Source organism: Papio anubis, chromosome 19 (assembly GCF_008728515.1).
Source record: "Papio anubis isolate 15944 chromosome 19, Panubis1.0, whole genome shotgun sequence".
In the NCBI taxonomy this organism is placed as follows: domain Eukaryota; kingdom Metazoa; phylum Chordata; class Mammalia; order Primates; family Cercopithecidae; genus Papio; species Papio anubis.
Window position 1 is genome coordinate 42,899,897 of NC_044994.1, and position 24,565 is coordinate 42,924,461.

The 24,565-nt window shown below is 43.3% G+C and overlaps 1 protein-coding gene across 3 annotated transcripts in view; it reads left to right on the forward strand.

Annotated features, from left to right (window-relative positions):
• Nucleotides 1-20,624: 20,624 nt before the first annotated feature.
• Nucleotides 20,625-24,565, forward strand: part of ME2 (malic enzyme 2) — a 71,704-nt gene continuing 67,763 nt past the window's right edge. For all 3 annotated transcript variants that reach the window (XM_003914383.5, XM_021930121.2, XM_021930120.2), the window contains exon 1: nucleotides 20,625-21,054. The gene's annotated coding sequence lies outside the window, so the exon portion shown is untranslated. The remainder of the gene's footprint in view (nucleotides 21,055-24,565) is intronic.

Genomic DNA, 24,565 nt, shown 5'->3' on the forward strand with positions numbered 1-24,565 from the left:
ACCACTGAGTGTCATCTCTCTTCCTCTGCTGCCTCCTTTCTGTCAGCTTCTAACGTGCTCCAACCTCTCCTTCCACACCCCACAACTTCTCCATCCCTGCTTCTCCAAACTTCTCAAAAGAGAGAGAGCCTTGACTTCCTCACCTCACACCTGCTTCTCAACCTGCTGCAGTCTGACTTTCACTTCCATTAGCTCTTGAAACTATACCCCTAAAATCTAAAATGCCCTCCTAATTGATACATCTTATTTTTATCTTCCTGGGCCACTCTGCTCCCTTTTTTAAAATTTTTATTTTAAATTCTGGTCAAATACACATAACATAAAATTTACTGTCTGAACAATGTTTACGTGTACAGTTCAGTAGTGTTACATATATTCACATTATTGTGCAAACCCATTAAACAACAACTACCCACTCTCCCCTCTCTTCCAGCCCCTGGCAACCACCACTCTACTTTCTATCTCTGTGGATTTGACTTCCTAGATACCTCATATCAGTAGAATCATACAGTATTTATCTGTTTGCGTCTGGCTTATTTCACTTAGCATAATGTCTTCAAGGTTCATCCATGTCATGGGATGTGTTATCATTTCCTTCTTTTTTTTTTTTTTTTTTGAGATGGAGTTTCGCTCTTGTTGCCCAGGCTGGAGTGCAATGGCGCGATCTCAGCTCACTGCAACCTCCGCCTCCCAGGTTCAAGCAATTCTCCTGCCTCAGCCTCCGGAGTAGCTGGATTACAAGCGTGCGTCACCACACCTGGCTAATTTTGTATTTTTAGTAGAGACGGAGTTTCTCCATGTTGGTCAGGCTGGTCTTGAATTCCTGACCTCAGGTGATCCACCCCCCTCGGCCTCCCAAAGTGCTGGGATTACAGGTGTGAGCCACTGCACCTGGCCTAATTTCCTTCCTTTTTAAGGCTGAATAATATTCTATTGTATGGATGAACAATATTTTGTTCATTCATTCATCTACTGATGGACATTTGGGTTGCATACACCTGTTGGCTACTGTGAATAATGCTATGAACATGGCCATACAAATATTTCTTTCTAGATCCTGCTTTCAATTCTTGTGGACAGATAACCAGAAGAGGTATTGCTGGATCATATGGTCTGCTCCATGGTGTTTTGTTTTGTTTTGTTTTTTGTTTTTGAGATGGAGTTTCACTCTTGTCGCCCAGGCTGGAGTGCAATGGCGCGATCTCAGCTCACTGCAACCTCTACCTCCCAGGTTCAAGTGATCCTCCTGCCTCATCCTCCTGAGTAGCTGGGATTACAGGCATGCACCATCATACCTGGCTAATTTTGTATTTTTAGTAGAGACAGGGGTTTCTTCACGTTGATCAGGCTGGTCTGGAACTCCTGACCTCAGGTGATCCACCCGCCTCAGCCTCCCAAAGTGCTGGAATTATAGGCGTGAGCCACTGCACCCAGCTGCTCCATGTTTTAAAGGCCATGATTAGGCCAGGCACAGTGGCTCATGCCTGTAATCCCAGCACGTTGGGAAGCAGAGGTGGACGGATCATGAGATTAGCAGTTCAAGACCAGCCTGGCCAACCCGTGAAACGCTGTCTCTACTAAAAATACAAAAAAAAAATTAGCCGGGTATGGTGGTGCGTGCCTGTAATCCCAGCTATTTGGGAGGCTGAGGCAGGAGAATCACTTGAAGCCAGGAGGCGGAGGTTGCAGTGAGCCAAGATTGCGCCATTGCACTCCAGTCTGGGTGACAGAGCAAGACTCTGTCTCAAAAAAAAAAAATTTTTTTTAAAAAAAGGCCATCATTGCTTCCTTCCTGAAGCTCCCTGCTACATTTTCTCCATGAGACACAGTCCTTATTCTCACCTCCAGTTCTCTTGGCACCCTTCTTACCCTTCCGTCTCCTCCTCTGCAGGTTTTCCCTCTGCCTGCCATAGGGGTCTGAATCAGAGTACAATCAGAAAAACAGAAGTTTCCCTATAAAAAGAAGGTGTTCAATACAGGGAATGGATGAAATAGCCATTGGAAAGTTGAAAGAATATACAGGGGAGTGTTGAGATAGCCCAGATCAATAACTGCAGGAAGTCACTCCCACTCCTACAGCTGAAAAACAAAGAGGTGAGGTTCACTCCCACCTGTAGAGGCTCTTAGAGACCTGTCTCCCTTTCTGCACAGCTGGGCTTTGACCCTTGAATTAGAGAATTAGCGTCAGGGTTTTCCCAAGCATGTTCTGTCGCGACACGTATATATAAGCAACAGACAGCAGCCAAGTTGTTATATAGAGGAAGGAAGAAGGAAGGAAGGAAGGAAGGAAGGAAGGAAGGAAGGAAGGAAGGAAGGAAGGAAGGAAGGAAAAAGAAAAGAAAAGAAAGGAAAGAAAAGAAAGAAAGGCAGAGGCAAGCAGACAGGCAGACAGACAAATAGGGGAGAGAGAAAGAGAGAGAGAGAGAAGAGAGAATTTGTTGGCTCACACGATTGTGGAGGCAGAGAAGTCCCACAATGTGTCATCTGCAAGCTGGACAGCAAGGAAACCCCATGGTATAATTTCATCTGAGGCCAAAGGCCTGTGAATGGGAGGCTGGGAAAGGATGAGTGGGAGTGCCAGGGTTGGTGTAAGTCACAGAGTCCAAGGGCCCAAGACTCAGGATCTCTGATATCCAGGAGCAGAAGATGGACATCCAAGGGCAGGAGAAGCTGGATGTCCCAGCTCAAGCAGAGAGTAAAGTCTCCCTTCCTCTGTCTTTATGTTCTATTCGGGCCCTCAACAGATTGGATGATGCCTTTTCACACTGGTGAGAGCAAATCTTTACTGAGCCTACTGATTCAAATGTGAATGTCTTCCTGAAACACCCTCACCGACACATCCAGAAATAGTGGGAGACTGGAGAAAACAGTTTGCAAACCTCAATCATAGCCTCAAAGAACAGAGTCCAGAAGGACAGATTTGGAGCCAAGACACAATACACAGATGACGAGCCTGGGTCTCTGTCCTGGGTTCACCATTCTTCTCACTAAATTCACTTTCTAGGAGAGGTCTCAATTTTCCAGGAATAAACCCTCACGCTTCCAACCACTACCTATATGCCCATGACATCCAAATCCATTTGTCCAATGCAGACCTTTCTTCTGAGCTTTAGACACATTTCTTCATCAGTTGCCTTCTGGGAATGTCCGCCCTGATGGCCTTCAAATTAAATAGGCTACAAACAGAACTTGTCATCTTTCCTGCTTGACCCACCTCCAGTCCTCGGTTCTGCAATTGTTTGGGCACGGTGGCTGTTGCCTGTAATCCCAACATTTTGGTAGGCCAAGGCAGGAGAATTGCTTGAGCTCAGGAGTTCGAGACCAGCCTGAGCAACATTGTGAAACTGCATCTCTCCCAAAAATACAAAACTTAACTGGGCGTGGTGGCATGAACTTGTAATCCCAGCTGTTCAGGAGGCTAAGGTGGAGGATCGCTTGAGCCCAGGAGGTGGAGGCAGCAGTGAACCCTGGTTGCACCACTGCACTCCAGCCTGGGGGACAAAACAAGACCCTATCTCAAAAAAAAAAAAAAAAAAAAAAAAAATTAGTGGATTTCCCTACCCCCATCCCAAATGGGTTAGGTGGGTGTCTCTTCTTTGTGTCCCCATTATACACTGTAACACTTTTTTTTTTCTTCTGAGACAGAGTTTCACTCATGTTACCCAGGCTGTAGTGCAATGGTGCAGTCTTGGCTCACTGCAACCTCCACTTCTCAGGTTCAAGTGATTCTCCTGCCTCAGCCTCCCGAGTAGCTGGGATTACAGGCATGTGCCACCATGCCCAGCTAATTTTGTATTTATAGTAGAGGCTGGATTTCACTATGTTGGCCAGTCTGGTCTTGAATTCCTGACCTCAGGTGATCCACCCACCTCGGTCTCCCAAAGTGTTGGGATTACAGGCGTAAGCCACCATGCCCAGGTTGTAACACTTCTCTTATCGCACTGACATTATAATTATCAGTAGATGTATCTGCCTCCCACCTCTCTTCACCTCTCTGCCATCTCCTGAGAGCTCTGTCATGTCAGGGGCAATCATATATTTGTTTGAAACCAAGTGGGCACTCCAAAGGTGTTTGCTGAGAGAATGGTGCCAACTGGGGGAAAAGGACTGGATCAAAAGTGAAAATTCACAGTGAGGCACCCAGATGTTAGAGTCCTCTCAGTGGGGTTAAGTTTAGAATTGAACCTTGGGGATCACCTCTAATTATGAAAAAGAGGGAGAGGAGATGGCAAAGATGAGGCAAGAGATCCAGAAGAGTCCCAGGCCAGGGGAACCAAAAAAGGTGTTTCCAGGCCAGGCGCGGTGGCTCACGCCTGTAATCCCAGCACTTTGGGAGGCTGAAGCGGGTGGATCACCTGAGGTCAGGAGTTTGAGACCAGCCTGGCCAACATGGTGAAACCTTATCTCTACAAAATAAAAAAATTAGCTGGGCATGGTGGCAGGCACCTGTAATCCCAGCTATTTGAGAGGCTGAGGCAGGAGAGTTGCTTGAACCCAGAGAGGGCAGAGGTTGCATTCAGCCAAGATAGAGCCACTGCACTCCAGCCTGGGCAACAGAGAGAGACCCCACCTCAAAAAAAAAAAAAAAAAAAAGTGTCTCCAGAAGGAAGGGAAGATCAGTTAGGCCAAATTTGGCTGAAAGAATCAGGAAGTTGAGGACTGAGAAAAGGTTTGAATGTCACCAAAAAAGAGGAACTTTTGCACAGTTTTGAAAAAGTTGTGGGGATAGAAGCCAGATTCCCTGAGCTGCAGATGCAACTGCTTTCACAGGAGTGTGTAGGCTGCTTGTGGAAATGGTTTGGCAACAAGGAGGTGAGTTAAGCTCCCACATTTGGATGGAGTACAGTGAGCCCCAGAACGTTATTTCTCATATTTTCTTCTCACTTCTCCTTTCTGCCCCAATAAGTACAAAACGGACTGACAGTCACAGGGTTTGTGACCTGAGAACAGTTCCATTTCCCTTTCCTCACTGTTGGCATAATGCTTTTTGAATATTATTTTCACAACTGAGGCCAGGTGCGGTGGCTCACGCTTGTAATCCCAGCACTTTGGGAGGCCAAGGCGGGTGGATCACCTGAGGTCAGGAGTTCAAGACCACCCTGGCCAACATGGTGAAACCCCATCTCTACTAAAATTACAAAAATTAGCTGGGCGTGGTGATGCATGCCTGTAGTCCCAGCTACTCAGGAAGCTGAGGCAGGAGAATTGCTTTAACCTGGGAGGCGGAGGTTGCAGTGAACCGAGATCATGCCACTGCACTCCAGCCTGGGTGACAGAGCAAGACTCTGTCTCAAAATAATAATAATAATAATAATATATGTCATTTTTCTTCACAAAATAAGTTAAAATATATTTTTGTATCAAAAATAAAGTTGTAAACTGCTTTTTAAAAAATTCCTCTGTGGGAGGCTTTCAAAAACATATTCTACAGCAATTATTCTGAAAGTCAGTATGTCAGTAATAAATTACTTTCTTGACCTAACAATATGTGCCCCTGGCAGAAGGAAAGACATAAACAAATTCCTCTTCACATGGAACAGAAGATAGCTAAGACAAGTTTCCTAAATTATAAACCTAGGAGGCTGGTAAATTTGTCCAGTTTTCAACTTGAAAGTAACCTCTGCAATACTAATCAGTTAAACCTGCATTTGTGTCATAGTGTGGATTCACCCAGTAACTGGAAAGCCCAGGTAATGTAACATTGTCCCTGGCAAAGCTCAACAAATTGAAAGAGTGGAGTTTACTGAAAGTCACAAAACACCTGTTGACGGAGAATGTCCCCACTTCACCTTGAAATTGCGGATCTGACAAAAGAAATTGCTACGGCAGATTGTTTTCCATGATCACAAGTTGAACTCATAAACTGCTGACAGATAAAACAGGGTTCCTAGTTGAACTTAGATAAAAACTGATAGCCTGGTACAAGAGTTCTTAACCATAGGTGGTATGTGAACTTGGACTGGGAAAAATACACAAACAGTCCCAGACTTTAGATTTTTTAACTTTATGATGCTGGAATAGTCACACGTATTCAGCAGAAAACATTCTTCAAGTATCTATACAACCATTCTGTTTTTCACTTTCAGTACAGTATTCAATAAATTGCATGAGAAAGGCAACACATTATTATAAAATAGGCTTTGTGGACGGGCATGGTGGCTCACGTCTGTAATTACAGCACTTTGGGAGGCCGAGGCAGGTTGATCACTTGAGATCAGGAGTTTGAGACCAGCCTGGCCAACATGGTGAAACCCCATCTCTACTAAAAATACAAAAAATAGCCAGGCTGGTGGCGCACACCTGTAATCCCAGCTACTCAGGAGGCTGAGGCAGGAGAATTGCTTGAACCTGGGAGGTGGAGGTTGCAGTGAGCTGAGATCATGCCATTGCACTCCATCCTGGGTGACAGAGCCAGACTTTGTCTCAAAAATAAAATAAAATAAAATAAAATAAAATAAGACTTTGTGCTAGATGATTTTGCCCAAACGTAGGCTAATGTTAGTGTCCTGAGCACACTGAAGGTAAGTGAAGTTAAGCTATGATGTTCGGTAGTTAGGTGAATTAAGTGTATTATCAACTTAACAATATTTTTATGATGGGTTTATCAGGGTATAGCCCTATCAGAGGTTGACGAGTATCTGTATTTATTTACACTAATTTCTAACTGGAATTTAACATTTTCTTCAATTTTCAATGTAGGGAACAAACTGCTAGAATTAACAAAAAATGCAGTTTTTTTTTTTTTTTTTTTTTTGAGACAGAGTTTCACTCTTGTTGCCCAGGCTGTAGTACAATGGTGCCATCTCGGCTCACCACAACCTCTGCCTCCTGGGTTCAAGCGATTGTCCTGCCTCAGCCTCCCGAGTAGGTGGGATTACAGGCATGTGCCACCACACCCAGCTAATTTTGTATTTTTTCAGTAGAGATGGGGTTTCTCCATGTTGGTCAGGCTGGTCTCGAACTCCGGACCTCAGGTGATCCGTCCGCCTCGGCCTCCCAAAGTACTTGGATTACAAGTGTGAGCCACCGCAGCCAGCCGAAATTACAGATTTTTTTTATGTCACTTTACGGTTGTTGCAGATAGTAGGTTGGTGCAAATGTTATTGAGGTTTTTGCCATTGAAAGTAAGAGGAGAAACCACAATTACTTTTGCACCAACCTAATACTTTGAAATATCTTTATCACTAGTTATTATAGCCACTGTTATTTAATGCATTAAAAAGTAGCATATATATTATTACACCAGAAATTTGGGGTTTAAAAAATTATTCTGGTAACTTTATTTCATTATAATTGGATTCTGTGGTTATTCTTTGTATTTTGTTTTACAAATTTAATAAAACATTCTGAGGAGTCTGTAGGCTTCATCAGACCGCCAATGGTGTCCAGCACACCAAAAAGGTTAGGAAACCCTTGATCTAGTACTTTATGAATAAAGTTTTTAGGCCATCATCTTTTAGTTGCAGGCACAAAGATCTGAACAAGAAATTCTATTTGCACCGTTTGGTGGCCTTAATAAGTTGGAATCTAGATTATCCTTTTTGCAAAGTAGTATTATTTAGGAATAATCTATGTCTTTCTGTATAATCTAATTTACAATTTTGGTTCAATTTTGGTTTTACAATCTAAGTACAATTCCCGTTCTGGGATTTTTTTCCAGATGTCAGCCAGAGACTTTGCCTCTATCCTATTTAGTGAAACCTTCTACCTCGTGCCTTGTTCATTACTACACATCTAGTGAATAGTACAATACAATTGTACTGCTCATGGTTTAAGCAGAACATGTGGTTCCAGTGCAAGGAAGGAAAGACATACCACTTTCCTTTGGACGCCTGTTATTCAGGAATGCTCCCAGTTAATTTCTGGGGCTGGCACAGACCCCAAAATGGCCAAGTCCCAAGGTGAAACACTGGAATTGAGTCAAACCTCTAATGAGGTCTTGGAGTCCCACAGACATTCCTAAGGTAGCTAATGGCCATGAGAAGAACATTTGGAAGGATCTTCAGTGCAGGAGCACAGCTTGCTGTGGGAGGTAATTCAGTTCAGAAAGCACTTCAGAAGGCTAGCAAGTTTAAAGTAAAAAACTATTGGGGCCAGGCATGGTGGCTCACACCTGTAATCCCAACACATTGGGAGGCTGAAGTGGGCAGATCTCTTGAGCCCAGGAGTTCCAGACCAGCCTGGGCAACATGGTGAAACCCCGTCTCTAATAAAAACACAAAAAATTAGCTGGGCAGGGTGGCACATGCCTGTAATCCCAGCAACTCAGGAGGCTGAGGCAGAAGAACCCAGGAGCCGGAGGTTGCAGCGAGCCAAGATTGCACCACTGCACTCCAGCTTGGGTGACAGAGTGAAACCTTGTCTCAAAAAACAAAACAAAACAAAAAAAAAACCTATTGGAAGGAAAGGCACACCTAGGAGGTTCCTTTTGTGGTTCGACCACATCTTGTTCATGTAAAATATTTGAAAGATTCAATGTACAATGTCAAAGCTGTTTTTAGGGTTCTGATATCCCATGCACAAAAGAACTTACCATTTGTTGCTTAGTAGGAAAAGATATTGGATAATCAAACATAATTTATCCATTTTGGTGTCCTTAAGTTACTGTACCTGTTGTAACTGCTCTCTTGGCCAGAGAAATTATGAACACTTTACAGAAAAATGTCCCTGTGCTGCCCCCAAGAGATAGAATCTCAGAGGTAGCTTTTCATTTATTTATTTATTTATTTTATTTTATTTTTGAGATGGAGTCTCGCTCTGTCGCCCAGGCTGGAGTGCAGTGGCACGGTCTCGGCTCACTGCAAGCTCTGCCTCTCGGGTTCACGCCATTCTCCTGACTCAGCCTCCCGAGTAGCTGAGACTACAGGTGTCCGCCACCACGCCCAGGTATTTTTCTTTTCTTTCTTTCTTTTTTTTTTTTTTTTTGTATTTTTAGTAGAGATGGGGTTTCACCGTGTTAGCCAGGATGGTATCGATCTCCTGACCTCATGATCCGCCCGCTTCGGCCTCCCAAAGTGCTGGAATTACAGGCGTGAGCCACCGCGCCGGGCCCTGGAGTGGCTTTTTCTAACAAGCTGCCAAGTGATGCCAGAATTACTGTTTCTGGAGTCCTCAGGTAAGGACTTCCAGATAATAATGGAGCCAGGACTAGGATTTAGAATAAGTAGCAATAAGCAGCCTACAACTCAGGAAAATTTTAGGGGTGGGGCTTCAGCAAGATTGAATCACTTTTCATAAAAGAAGAGGGTATTTCCACTATGCCATGGTGCTAGTCAATTTTTCCTTCACTCCCTCCGGGTTACCTAAAGTCCAAAGAGAAAAATCAAATGTAGTACAATACTATCCATAAATATCAACATGCTATTTTTCCTTAAGGAATGAAGGTTCTTCTATTGTTAATAAGCCTGTCATGTTAACTTCTTTATTCTTCACAAAAATTTCTAGAACTTATCTTAAAATATTTTGATAATGAAGACACTGCTTATTATGGCACTAGTTTACTCTTTAGACAGCTTGAAAGCTGTATTTATTTTAATTATATAAAGAATTGTTAGTACTTTTTTGGAGGTAATTACCACCATCAGCACTTCACTGTATTTGGGGAAAACATGATTTTTTTCTTAATGATCGTACTTACCTACATCAAATGCTTTTATGCTTCACTTTCAGACTAGGCTGACAAAAGGTTTGTTTTTGCAGTATGTCTAGCAAAAAAAATGCCTTTAGATATACTGTTTACTTACTCTTGTATTTTTAGAGTTTGCATTTTTAATGATCCTAATTTATTACAGAATAATTCTCAGTGGTACATCAGTATTCATTATTAATATCTTCTATTCTAAAGCAGATGGAGTTATACAAATCTAAAGATGTGAGTAGCACAATCTATCTGCTTTTGCCGTAGATAATGTGTCAACCTAAAGCCGACAATCTTACTCATATACTACTCTCATCACAAAGAGAATAACCATCTGTAAGTCTCTGAAATCTCAATAATATGGATTTTGGCCAGGCAGGGTGACTCATGCCTGTAATCCCAGCACTTTGGGAAGCTGAGGAGGGCAGATTTCTTGAGCTCAGGAGTAAGAGATCAGCCTGGGCAACATGGCAAAACCCCGTCTCTACAAAAGAAAAAAAAAAAATGTGTGTGTGTGTGTGTGTGTGTATATATATATGTATGTATGTATATAAATTAGCCAGGCATGGTGGTGTGTGCCTGAGTCCTGGCTACTCAGGAAGCTGAGGTGGGAGGATCGCTTCAGCCCAGGGGGGTCAAGGCTCCAGTGATCCATGATTGGGACACTGCATTCCATCTTGGGTAACAGAACAAGACCCTGCCACAAAAATAATAAAAATAATAATAAATTAATAAAAAGGAATCATGGTGCTTGGATGAGATAAGTCTGCTCCATTCTCACAGCAACTGATACTGGATACAAAAGTTTTTCTAGGCATCTTCCTTTAATTTTAAGAAAAGCTGTGAATATATGCCCATCTTGAGATAACTGGCACATATACTGCTTTACACTTTGCCAATGGAAGGATTTTACAGGGAAGTCACATGACCAGGTGTGTGCCCGCAGACTGCCACTTTAAGACTCCTCCTCGTTCACAGGTGAATAGGCTGAACTGAAAACAAAGCCCAAAATAGCAGCCTCAGTTTCCAACAGTACAGAATTCATACAACTAATCCACACCCCTGCCTTCCTCTGTCTGTCTGGTTATCAAACCAAACACCTATTTCTTCCTCTGGTTTCATGTTCATTTGGGCCTTGGCACCTTGTTTTACCTGATCCTCTGTGTTGTAATCCATCTTTCTTCCAAGAAGAGCTTGTGTCTTCTTTCTGGGCCCAGCATTGTTTGTATTGTTTGCAATGCCATTTGACCACGCTGACAAAGCCTTGTGAGCTTTATTCTGGGCAATCAAGAATGTGCCAAGGATGGCTCTTTCCTTTTTCTCAGAGAGTTTAGTATCAGACACCAAGGAGGAAGTCCATTAGGAAGATGTTGAATTCACAACTGAGTTGCAGTGAACCTTTACTCCCAAAGAAACAGCAATGCACAATGCAAATGGCTTGTTTTATATATTCATTGGGGTGGATATAAAATTTATGCAGTGAGGTATATAAAGTATACAAATTTCAAACATGATGAATTTTTACATATGTACACACCTATGTAGCCATTGCCCAGACTAAAAGATAGAATGTTTTCAGCCTCCAGAAATTTCCTTTATGTCTCTTTCCAGCCAACCTATCTTAACGGTAACCATTTTAAAGACTTCTGTCATCATAAATATTTCCTTAAAGACTATTTTTTTTTTTTTTTTTAGGCAGGATCTCGCTCTGTGGCCCAGGCTGGAATGCAGTGGCATGCTGTGATCTCAGTTCACTGCACCCTCTGCGTCCCAGGCTCTAACGATCCTCTCACCTTAGGCTCCCAAGCAGTTGGGACCACAGGTGTGTGCCTCCACGCCTGGCTAATTTTTCTATTTTTAGTAGAGACAGGGTTTTGCCATGTTGCCCAGGCTGGTCTTGGATTCCTGAGCTCAAGTAGTCTGCCCGCCTCGTCCTCCAAAGTGCTGGGATTACAGGTGTGAGTCACCGTGCCCAGCCAAGGTTAAGTTCTTAAAACTCAGATGAGTCATTTCTGTGTCCACAATAGCAAATAAAATGTCATAATTGTTTCTCATTCACAATAAACTTAGGTTTCAAGCATTATAATAAGCAGTATTTAATTAAGAAATTGGAAAACTGAAATTGAGAACTACACAAAGCCTTTTCCTAATTTCTTTTACCACAAGAGCTTTACTTTTTGATCATACAAATGAATGATGCCCTTGGAGCCAGCTGGGTTTCAGAATTTAGACACTTTTGAAGCATATACTGTTTGTTACATAATACCCACTGTGGGATCTGGAGCAGTGCCTATTAACACATTCACATTTTTGAAGAGAAATAAATAGATACTTACACTATGTTGGGGAAATAAAGACTATAGATAGCCTTGTGACAAATTCTTATTTGTCACCAAATAAATTCTGGCACTACCAAAATGACAAAACTAAACAACAAAAAAAACTTTTTGGATTTTGGAAGTATAGATAATAGTTTGTGGACCTGTAGTAGATAATATTTATATTTATTTATTTATTTATTTTGAGATGGTGTTTTGCTCTGTCACCAGGCGGAAGTACAGTGGCATGATGTCGGCTCACTGCAACCTCTGCTTCCCGGGTTCAAGCGATTCTCCTGCCTCAGCCTCCTGAGTAGCTGGGATTACAGGCATGCACCACCATGTCCAGCTAATTTTTGTATTTTTAGTAGAGAAGGGGTTTCACCATATTGGCCAGGCTGGTCTCGAACTCCTGACCTCAAGTGATCCATGCCCCCCCTGGGCCTACCAAAGTGCTGGGATTACAGGTGTGAGCCACTACACCCAGCTGATAATATATCATTTAAGGGACTTTTCTGCTTGAGGCAAGGCTCATTCTGATATCCATGTTCTCCACAAAGCTTTCTGAGGTAATCCAAATTTAAGAAGTGACTACTTCTTTTGAACTACTACACACTTTGAGCTTATTCTTCACATGGTGACTTAAAAAAAAAAAACTTTTCACAATGAAATGCTTGATTAAACCCAAAAGTAGAAAATGTAGTATAATGAACCCCATGAAAACCTCATCTGGGGCCGTGTGCAGTGGCTCATGCCTGTAATCCCAGCACTTTGGGAGGCCAATGTGTGGCGGATCACCTGAGATCAGGAGTTCAAGACCAGCCTGGGCAACATGGTGAAACCCCCTCTCTGCTAAAAATACAAAAATTAGCTGGTGTGGTGGTGCCCACCTGTAATCCCAGCTACTCAGGAGGCTGAGGCAGGAAAATTGCTTGAACCTGGGAGGCAGTGGTTGCAGTGTACCAAGATTGTACCGCTGCACTCCAGCCTCAGTGACAAGAGTGAAACTCCATCTCAAAAAAACCAAAAAACAAAAGCAAACAACAACAACAAAACCTCATCCAACCTCAACAGTCTCATTAGAAATATAATGATTGTATCACTTCACCTGTACATATTTAATTATTTAATAACACACTGCCTGTTTAAATACTTACATGAGTAAATACTTTGTTTCCATATTGTAATGTAGACTCCTTGATGGTAAGTGTTGTGTCTTTTTCATTCCTATTTCCCAATTACCTTTTCTCAGCAGGAAATTTAATATAGGAAAATAAATTATGCCCTGAGGAATGCTTGATGAATGCACATCAAACAGTGATTCTTAAGCTTGAGTGTATGTCCAGATCACTAGGAGAGCTTGTTAAAAGGAAGACCCTTGGGCCCCAACTCTGGAGTTTCTGATTCAGAGGCTGTCGGGTGGGGCCTGAGAATTTGCATTTCTAGCAAGTTCAAGATGATGATGATGATGGCCTGGGACCACACTGTGAGAACTCCTGCGTTAGATGTCAACATTGAGTGACTTGCACAGTAAAACAGACAGTTTTATCCTTTAATCAAGCATCAGTCATATGTGAGGACTTAGGAATACAGGAAGAAACACTTTTTATAAATCTCTACTCTCATGGAGTTTCTAATATGCTGTACAAAAAGTATATGAAACAGAAATACACGAGAACTATTAAGAAACATGGATTTTGGAGACCCACATCAGAACATTCTTATTTTATTGGTATAAGGTAGGCATCAAATTGTTTAAAGCTCCCTGGTGATTCCAGTGTGCATTTACATACTATTACACCAGTGTTCACTGAAGAGGTGAGATTAGAATTTGTTCTTGAGTTATGAAGCAATTTTTAATTGACAGCTTACAGCGGGGAAGGCTTTCCCAGGTTGGGGAGTGGGGTGACATAATGCTCCAAGCTTACTTTCAAATCTTTCCAAGACACTGAACTGTACATAAACATATTTTAAAATATTCAGTCTATACAGTGTAGTTTGTATCCTCTTTCCACTTATTAGTGGTATCCTTGGATGAATCAACCTCTAAGTCCTCAGTTTTCCCACATGTAAAATGGGGATAATAATTATACCTACCAGCTGGGCACAGTGGCTCATGCCTGTAATCTCAGCACTCTGGGAGGTCAAGGTGGGAGAATAGCTTGAGATCAAGAGTTCAGGAGCAGCCTGAGCAACATAGCGAGACCTTGTCTCTACTAAAAATAAAAAACATTAGCTGGTTGTGGTGGTGCATGCCAGTAGTCCCAGCTACTTGGGAGGCCGAGGCGGGGGGATTGCTTGACCCTAGGAGATCAAGGCTGCAATGAGCTACAATTGGCACTGCACTCCAACACTTCCAATACAATTGTCCAACTCCAGTAGTGACAGAGCAATACCCTATCTCCAACAACGACAACAACAGCAAAAACAGGAGTGGCACAGGTGGCTCATGCCCATAATCCCAATATTTTGGGAGGCCAAGATGGGAGGATTCATTGAGTTCAGGAGTTCAAGACCAGCCTGGGCAACATGGCAAGACCCCCCATCTCTAAAATAAAATAAAAAAAGAAAAAAAAAAAACAGAAATAATTATACCTACTTGATAGTGTTGTTAGGACAATTAAATAATTTTAATATATACATGAGGTGGGCAGGGTACAGTGGCTCATGTCTGTAATCTTAGCACTTTGGGAGGCCGAGGGTGGATCACCTGAGGTCAGGAGTTCAAGACCAGCCTGGCCAACATGGCAAAACCCTGTCTCTACCAAAACTACAATAATTAGCGGGGCATGGTGGCACATAACCTGTAATCCCAGCTACTCAGGAGGATAAGGCAGGAGAATCACTTGAACCTGGGAGGCGGAGGTTACAGTGAGCTGAGATCATACCAGGCACATCAGCCTCACTGGGCAATAGAGTGAGACTCTGTGTCAAAAAAAAAAAAAAGTAAAAATAAATAAAATACATTAGGTGCCTTAGAGTAACGCTTAGTAAATAGTAAGTGCTCAGTGAATGGTAATTATTATTTATGGAACATCATCTACATGCCAGGCAGAGAGCCTGCATAAGAATACTTTGTATCCTTTTAAACTTTGCAAAACCCCTGCATATTTTTTCATCTCATTCCTCTTTTCAATGCCCCTTGAGATACGTAGGGAAAGTTTAATTGTGTTCACCTAACAGGAGAAAAAGACACCCAGCCTCTTATTAAGACAGTGTGAGAGCTAGCCCTAGAATTCAAGTATTCCACACTCCCAAAGTGTGCTTTTTCCTTCTATGTAAATAATTAAATGAACAAAAATAAAACAAAAGCAAAAAAAGTTTGAAGAACTGAGGCATTTGTCCAGATAATTTTCTAACACCCCCTCCATGTCTCCCACCCCCATCCCTTAAGAATCCAAATAACCTTCCTTCTATCATTCCCTGATTATCTATAATGGGGATGTCTAATTTGTGGATAACTTATACTCTGCTTGGAGTTATATTTCTTCCTCAGCCATAGTTCTAGTCGAAAATTGTCAGGTTTTATCTTCATTTACTGGAGAGACCCTGTATTTAGAAGAGATTCTTTCCTTCTCTCAAGGATTATCCAGAAAGTGATTGAGCCATGTTTAGCCTTAAATCCTACCCTCATATTTTTGTGAAAAAGCCCATATTTGTATAAATCAACTCTAATTGGGTTTTCCATTGTTGGGAGCTAAAAATAATTTCTAACAGTTACTGTTAAAATGCACAAAAATCTTGTACCTGTCATAGTATCTTCATTTATACTTCTTCCTTTAAAATAGCTCATTAACTCTTATTAGGTCAAATTGAGGATGTCAAGTATAAACTGCTAGTAGTAAAGTAGTATTAATAGTAGTAAGGATACTCATAGTACTGTTTTGGTTCTGTGTGCTCCGACCTACTATATATTAGACTTTAACATTCATTTTTTAAAATTCTACACTTGAAAAATAACTACACACTTACATTATTTCTGGAGACCTCGGGATGTATATAATTCCCCTTGGTCCTTTAAGCATTAACTGATGAGACATTTTAGTGTCTCACTATAACTATTACTGGATCAAAGTAGCTTTTTTTTTTTTTTTTGAGACAGAGTCTCACTCTGTCGCCGAGGCTGGAGTATAGTGGTGCCATTTCCACTCACTGCAACCTCCAGTTTACCTCTGCCTCCCGGGTTCAAGCAATTCTCCTGCTTCAGCCTCCTGAGTAGCTGGGATTACAGGTGCACACCACCAGGTCCAGCTGATTTTTTTTTTTTTTTTTTGTATTTTAGTAGAGATGGGGTTTCCACCATGTTGCCCAGGCTGGTCTTGAACTCCTGAGTTCAGGCAATCCACCCACCTCAGCATCCCAAAGTGCTAGGATTACAGATGTGAGCCATTGTGCCCGGCCTTTATTTTCTCTTTTTTCTTTTCTTTCTTTTTTTTTTTTTTTTTTGGGAAACAGGGTCTCACTGTCACCTAGGCTGGAGGGCAGGGATGCGATCTCAGCTCAGTGCAACCTCCGCCTGCTGGGCTCAAGTGATCCTCCCACCTCAGCCTCTCAAGTAGCTAAAACTACAGGCATGCACCATCAGGCCTGGCTAATTGTGTGTGTGTGTGTGTGTGTGTGTGTGTGTGTGTGTGTGTGTAAAGATGAGGTTTCGTCATCTTGCCCAGGCTGGTCTCAAACTCCTGTGCTCAAGCAATCCGCCCATCTCGGCCTCCTAAAGTGCTGGGATTATAGGAGTGAGCCACCTCACCCAGCCCAAAATATCACCATTTAAAGATGAAATAGCTCAATTCAAGCAAGAATGCTGGACAGATAGGGGATAAAAGGTAAATGCAAGAAAGCACAGTATTTTTCAAAGCTTAAGATGAGTATTGTGTTTAAAGTATGTGAATGACTTTCCGCACATCTGTTTTCAATCACGCAGAAAATTCACAACCGGTTGCAGGGTAATGACCACTTTATTTAACCCAGGAGTTATATCTGCCAGTGTAATTCTTGCCTGTAGAAACCAGCAGAGGGAAATTTCAGAAGGTTTTAGACATTATGTTTCTACTAATGATTACTCATGTTTTCCAATTACATGTGTCTTTTTCCTGCCTTTTCACTGCTCAGATCCTAATACATGTAGTATGTCACTCAGCAGCTGTTACACAAAAGGAACGTGTTAGGTTGCTATATTAACTTTTCCCGTATGCATGTGTGTGCACTGAGGAGAAGAACCCGGGCTCTTCTACTCCTCTGACATCCTTAGACTGCAGGCCTTCATTCTCTTGTTTGTCATCCTATGGCCCAATGATGGGTGCCATGCAACTAAACATCTCTGGCAAAAAGTGAGATGAAGCAAAAAAGCCAAAGACACATGCTAGTTGAATCTGTTCTTTTTTTAAAAAAAAAGCCTTTCCAGAAGCCCCAGCCATCAGCTTCCTTGTATGTGTTTCTAACAGGGTCACCTTAGACCAGCATTGTCCAACTGAAATACAGAGCAAGCCACAAATGGAAACTACGTATATAAGTTTAAATTTTCTGTAGCCACATTTAAAAAGTAAAAGAGATTTAAAAAATAACTTTAATAATACATCGCATGAACCCAAAATATACAGAATATTATTTCAACGTGTGATCAATATTTTAAAAATCAAGTTATTTCCATTATTTACATTGTTTTGCACTGTCTGCAAATCCAGTGCATATCTCAACTTAAAATAGCCACATTGCAAGTACTCAGTAGCCATATGTCACTATACTGGATAGGAAAAGAAGCCTGTGACATTGTGATAGAATAGGAATGTATATTTGGTCTCTGCCATGGTTCCTGAGAAACAGCTTCTAAATCCCTTGGAATTTCCTGAGTGACAGGGGTATCTTTTGTTCTAATGAGGCAACTCTTGGTGGGCTCCTAGATAGCCTCAGGATGGGGGCTGGTTGCCAGGGGAACCAACCATGTGATTAGAGGATTGGAACTTTTAGCTCCATCCCCTGCCCCCTGAACTCCTGGGAAGGAAGAGAAGATAGGGGTTGAATTGATCTCCAATGGTCGATGATGTAATAAATCATATCTATGTAAGGAAGCCTCCATAAAACTCCAGAAGGACAGGGTTCAAAGAGGTTCCTGATTGCTGAACACGTGAAGCATTTGGAGGGTGGGAAGCCAAGAGAGGGCATGGAAACTCCACACCCCTTGCCACATACTGTGCCCCATGCATCTCTTCCATCTGGCTGTCCATCTGTGTCCTTTATGACATCCTTTATAATGTAAGTAAAGCGTTTCCTTGAGTTTTGTGAGCCATCTTAGCAAATTTATACAACCCAGTGACAGGGTAATGGCAACCTGGGACTTGTGACTGGCATCCAAAGTGGGGGACACTCTTGTGAGACTGAGCTCTCAACCTGTGCGATGAGACACTATCTCCTGGTAGATAGTATCAGAATGGAGTTAAATGATAGGACACCCACCAGGTCACAGCTGAAGAACTGGTTGTTGGTGAGGAGCAACCTATACACATTTTGGTGACTAGAGGTGAAGTATTGTATTCTGTGGTGACTGTGTGTGCACAGTAGCAGAAAAAGTTAGTTCTGTTTTCTTTCTTTCTTTCTTTCTTTTTTTGAGACACAGTCTCGCTCTGTCACCCAGGCTGGAGTGCAGTGGCGCGATCTCGGCTCACTGCAAGCTCCACCTCCTAGGTTCACGCCATTCTCCTGCCTCAGTCTCTTAAGTAGCTGGGACTACAGGCGGCCACCACCACGCCCGGCTAATTTTTTGTATTTTGGTAGAGACGGGGTTTCACCGTGTTAGCCAGAATGGAGTTCTGTTTTCATTAGAAAGTCTTTGACCAATCACTGGAAGTGGCTAAGGGGAAATAAATTGTCAGAGCAGACCAGAAAACAGCAGTGTCTACCTCCTTGACAGTAGCAGGTATTTAATAAGGAATGAATTGACTTCAATTTAAGCAAAATAAATTCCCTCCATGATAGCTCTCTACAACCTTCAACCTGGGAGTATTCGAATGTAGAATAAACTGTCCTTAAATTTTTTAAATGGACAAACAATAATTGCATATAATTATGGTCGGGCGCGGGTGATTCATGCCTGTAATCCCAGCACTTTGGGAGGCCGAAGCAGGCAGATCACTTGAGGCCAGGAGTTTGAGACCAGCCTGGGCAACATGGCGAGAAACCCCGTCGCTACTAAAAATAGAAAAATTAGCCGGGCATGGTGGCGGGTGCCTGTAATCCCAGCTACTTGGGAGGCTGAGTCAAAAGAATCGCTTGAACCAGCAAGGCAGAGGTTTTGGTGAGTCAAGATCACATCAGTGCACTCTGCACTCTAGCCTGGGCGACAGAGCGAGACTCCATCTCAAAAGAAAAAAAAAATGTATATACTTTTATGCAATGGGGTACAATGTAATGTTTCAATACGTTGTGGAATGATCAAATTAGGCTAACATATCCATTACCTCACATACTTATTTATTTTTGGTGAGACTATTTAAAATCTACTCTTTTAGCCATTGTGAAATATACATTATGAACTATAGTCACCACGCTGTGCGGTATTTCTAAAACTTACTCCTAACTAAAACGTTTTACCTTTTGACCAATATCTCCCCATTTCCCGTCCACCCTCCCCACCCCCACAACTGTCTTTCAAGGACAAAAGAATTTCACCTCTACTAATGAAGCGTTTATGTAGAAAGATACTTGTAATGTTTCGTTTCCTTCATCCAACCTGCTGCATCTTGTAAGTTCCTGGCAAGCAGGGTTACTTTAGGTCATGCATATTTATAACTTCTCCACGCCTGCGGTGGTTATTATAGCAACCACACCTATGGGTTATCACCTAACTGGAGTTTCCGCCCCACCCTTCAATGTTTAGAGAGGGGCGGCTGCCCCAGATTTTACATAATTATCAGAGTTTAGGAGGGAGAAATTCACTCTTCTCTACTTCCACTCCATCTTCTTAATCCTACATTTCCAACACTTTTAATTTTATTCTGCCTTGCCTCTTTTTTATATTTTACATCTTATTTTTGAAATTAACATTACCTTGCCTTGTTTTAAGAGTACACGAATTCATTACAGTAAAGAGTTTTGGGTGATAACATTTTCTGAATTAAGGGTGAAGAAATATCTCCCATGTCACAACAGTTGCGGGGGCGGGGGTAGGGATGTAGGAAGGCACGGTCCCTGCTGCTTTCAAGGACAAGACAATTAAGTGTTCCGTTGCTTTTCTGAGGCAGAACACTGAACATCTATTTATGGTGACTGTGACAGTGAAGGTGATTGGTAAATTCCCCGCAGGCCAATAATCTTGCCAGCAGCCACGAGGAGTGGCAAAGAATTCTACGGAAGAGCAAGTCCTCCGCACACAAAACAGCTCGGAAAGTGAAAGCGTCGCTGAAGTGCGGAAGCCTCGCATTTCCTGGGTGTTCTTCCTCCTTCCTTTGTTCTTCCTCCTTCCTTTGCAGTGTCCTGCCCTCCCGTCCTCCCCCTTCCTCTGTGGCTCAGGCAGCACGGACCCCAACTCCCAGCTTCCCTGGCCTCGGCGGGTTTGGAGACTAGGACCCCAGGGCCGGGAGTGCTGGGGGCGCGGTCGGCCAGCCCCGGCTTCCTTCAGGGAGCGGCGGAGCTCCTCCTCCTACTCTGCACTGCACTTCTCACACCCGCAGCATGGCGTTCACGAAGGCACCCGCCCCGCCTCAGAACCGTAACCTCCAAGAGCGGAGTTGAGGAAGGCGCTGAGGGCAGGAACCCCGGCGCCTGCAGCTAAGCCTCCAGACGGAGTCCGCCCCTCAGGGCGGTTCCTGCCTCCCATTGGCCCGCGAACCCGTCCGTCTCCGCGGTGGGCCGCGCCTTCCGTGGGCCGCGCCTTCCTGGCCCCGCGCCTGGCCGGCTCCGGTCGCCCTCCTCTCACCCCGCCGCTCTTCGGGCTACCTCGGGGTGTGGGGCCGCCCGCGCCTGTGCGAGCCTGAGCTGGCGGCGGCTCCGGGAGGCTCGCAGAAGGGGACGGCCGGGCTGCGCGGGAGCTGAGCATCGCCAGGGCGGGCGGCAGGGCGCAGCCTCTCCGCCGGCAGCACCACCTGTCGCGGCGCGAGACCTCTGGTAAGGCCCGGCGAGGTGGGGTCCGGGCGGGGTTCCGGGAGAGGAGCGGGCGGCGCCGGCCTCCCTTGGCCCAGCCCCGAGAGCCCAGCGCTGCCGCGCCTCCGGCCTCCGGCCTCCGTGCGTGCGGCCCCAGCCGGTCCCGGCCTGGCGGTGGGGGCTGGGGGAAGGGAGGCGGCCCGCGGAGTCCGCGCTGAGGGCGAGAGACCGGCTGCGTTGCGGCGACCCGGGTTCCAGCGACCGCGGCTCATCCGTGCGCGCGATTTCCAGGTTCCTCCGCACGCTGATGCCGGGGCGCCCCCGTCTCGCCCGGGAGCGAGGCCCTGGGCCTCCCAAACGCCAGCATCTCTTTCTGGCTCTTTCTGCACCCCTCCGCAGAAGGACTTTTGTGGCTGGAAACCCCTTTGGCAAGTCTATCTCTTATTCAGTCGGGCCGAGTTAACGGCAGGAGTTAGGCTGTGTGTGTGGCTCCTCCCTTTAAAAAAAAAGACTTGCTGCGGGCTGGAGAGTTATAAGATTGGACTGATTTCGTCTATTCTTATGAAATGCCATCTGTGGATCGGGATTGGCACGTGTTTCTTCCACGCTGGAGATAACTATCTCTGCATATGGTGTTATCTAGGTGGTCCTAGGTTTCGACTTTCTTTTTTGGTTCCAGAGATAATTCTAGAAAATTTATGTTGCTTGTGGTGAGAAGCGTGATCAAATTAACATGTGCTTTCTTACAAAACGTTTTAATGTCTTCTGTCTGTGGATTTACCTTCCTGATGCTTGTGGCTATCACCTCTAAGCAAAGCGGTTAATAGCATTGCTATTTCTGTTAGTGTTGCAGTTGATAACGATAACAATAGTAGCATGTGTTAATCGCTGGTGACAGGCAGAGCGCTAGTTTCTACACGGATTGTCTCAAAATAACCCTTTTGAGGTTGATACTGTTACTGTCTCCAGTTTACAAACCAGGAAACTAAGGTTTATGTAGGTTGAGTAACTTGCCCAAGACCACAGTTTTAACGTGACAAAGCCTAGATTCAAACTCAAGTGGTATAACTTCATAGCTGCATCCTTCACCCCCACTCCCATAAACGTGCATGTTCCTTAAGCATTGCTCATGTTGTTAAGCTAATTGCGATATTGTACCCATGATTTTGATTTTCAATTTGCAAATATTCTGTTAGATGAGAGAAACGGTTGTTTTTAAAAACATACATATAGGTCGTTCGCGGTGGCTCACGCCTGTAATCCAGCACTTTGGGAAGCCGACGTGGGTGGATCACCTGAGGGCAGCTAATTTTTGTAATTATAATAGAGACGGGGTTTCACCATATTGGCCAGGCTGGTCTCGAGTTCCTGACCTCAAGTAATCTACCCACCTTGACCTTCCAAAGTGCTTGGATTACAGGCGTGAGCGACTGCGCCTGGCTCCCAGTATGACTTTTATCGGGCATTAATAGCAAATGTTGGGCTATGCTTCTGTAGAAATATTCTCTTGAGAATAATATATTTATGCTTAATAGCTATTCCTGAGAACTGCTTATGGGTGACACCCTTAGAGGGTGTTTGTATGTTTTTGTCTTTTAATATATTTATGAAAACAAAATATTCATAAAGGAAAAAACCCATTTACCATTTGGGAACTTAGTTTGTAAAATTTAAAACTTCTAGTTATGTATGTATAATTTGTATATTAAGTTAAAAACTCTAATTGATTTTGGTGAATTTCAGACAAACTAGACATATTTTATTTTCTTTAAGACGGAGTTTCGCTCTTGTTGCCCAGGCTGGAGTGCAGTGTTGGTGATTTCCGCTCACTGCAACCTCCGCCTTCTGCGTTCAAGCACTTCTGCATCAGCCTCCCTAGTTGCTGGGACTACAGGCATGCGCCACCACGCCCGGCTAATTGTGCGTGTGTGTGTGTGTGTGTGTGTGTGTGTGTGTGTGTGTGTATTTTTAGTAGAGACGGGGTTTCACCATGTTTTTCAGGCTGGTCTCGAACTGCTGACCTCAACTGATCCACCTCCTTCGGCCTCGCACAGTCCTGGGATTACAGGCGTGAGCCATATTTTGAAACACAAATAACATTAAAACTTATATTTACTAGGGATTAATGTTAGAGGACAAAATTCACACTAAAAATTACATTGACTTTATAAAAAGATAACTTTTATTAGAAATTATTTTATTTGAAAGTTACCATTTTGATTTTATGGCAGCATATTATACCTCCTTTGATCAATATGTACAGATTTCAAAAGTGATAAAAAATATATTGATTCTGTATATACTTGTTTAGGATGACATTTAATGTTGCCTGTATCTGTATGCCATCCAAATTCTCATTCTTGACTTAGAGATTTGATTTGAAATATTTTAAATAAATGTTAATCATGATTATCCTTTCAGTCTCTTATATTAATTTCATCATTAAAAGATGTTGATGCAGAAACTAGCAGGCATTTAGAAGGCACCTTGCAACCACCTTAGTCTATAACTGCTAATAGTAATGCTTATAACTAGCTTCTAGAGCACCTAGAGGGTGTTGTGATAAGCATCTTAAATAGATTATCTAATTTAAATCTTAAAACAGCCTATTAAATAGGTCTTGTGGTTTAATGTTCCCATTTTACTCATGAGAAAATGCGAATCGGGAAGGTTGTGCCTTACTCAGCATCACAGAGCTAGTAAATGGCAAAGCCAGGATTTATTTTGTTTTGCTTTGTTTTGTTTTGTTTTCGTTTTGGAGACAGGGTCTCACTCTAACCCAGGCTGAAGTGCCCTGGTGCTATTATGGCTCACGGCAACCTCAACCTCCCATGCTCAAGCCATCCTCCTGCCTCAGCGTCTGAAGTAGCCGGGACTACAGGCGCATGCCACTACCCCCAGTTAATTTTTGAATTTTTCGTAGAAATGAGGTTTTGTCATGTTGCCCAAGCTGACCCGGAACTCTTCAGCTCAAGCAGCCCACCCTCCTTGGCCTCCCAAAGTGCTGGGGATTACAGGTGTTAGCCACAGGATTTAAATCCAGGCAGTTTGACTCCAGAACTCGCCCTTTGACCACTCTGCTAGACTATTTGGTATGGGTTTTATTAAGCAAACTTTCAAGTCAAGTAGTCAAGCTCTTTATACTGATACTATTGTAAAACTCTAAGGAGTATATTAATAATACGTATATCAACATTACTACACAGAATTCTGCAAGTTTCCCCTCCCCCACTTTATTGATGAGAAAAATGAGACATCTAAGTCAATGGCTTCCAGACTTTTGGACTTAGTGGACAAGTGAAAAACTGTATGTGTGGGGGACAGTTGGGACCAGACGTAAGATCTCCAACTTTTAGTTATGTCAAGGTTAAGAACCTTCTTAAAAACTACTGCAATCTGGTTGGGCGCAGTGGTTCATGTCTGTAATCCCAGCACTTTGGGAGCCAGAGGTGGGTGGATCACTTGACGTCAGGAGTTCGAGATCAGCCTGACCAACGTGGTGAAACCCCGTCTCTACTAAAAACACAAAAATTGG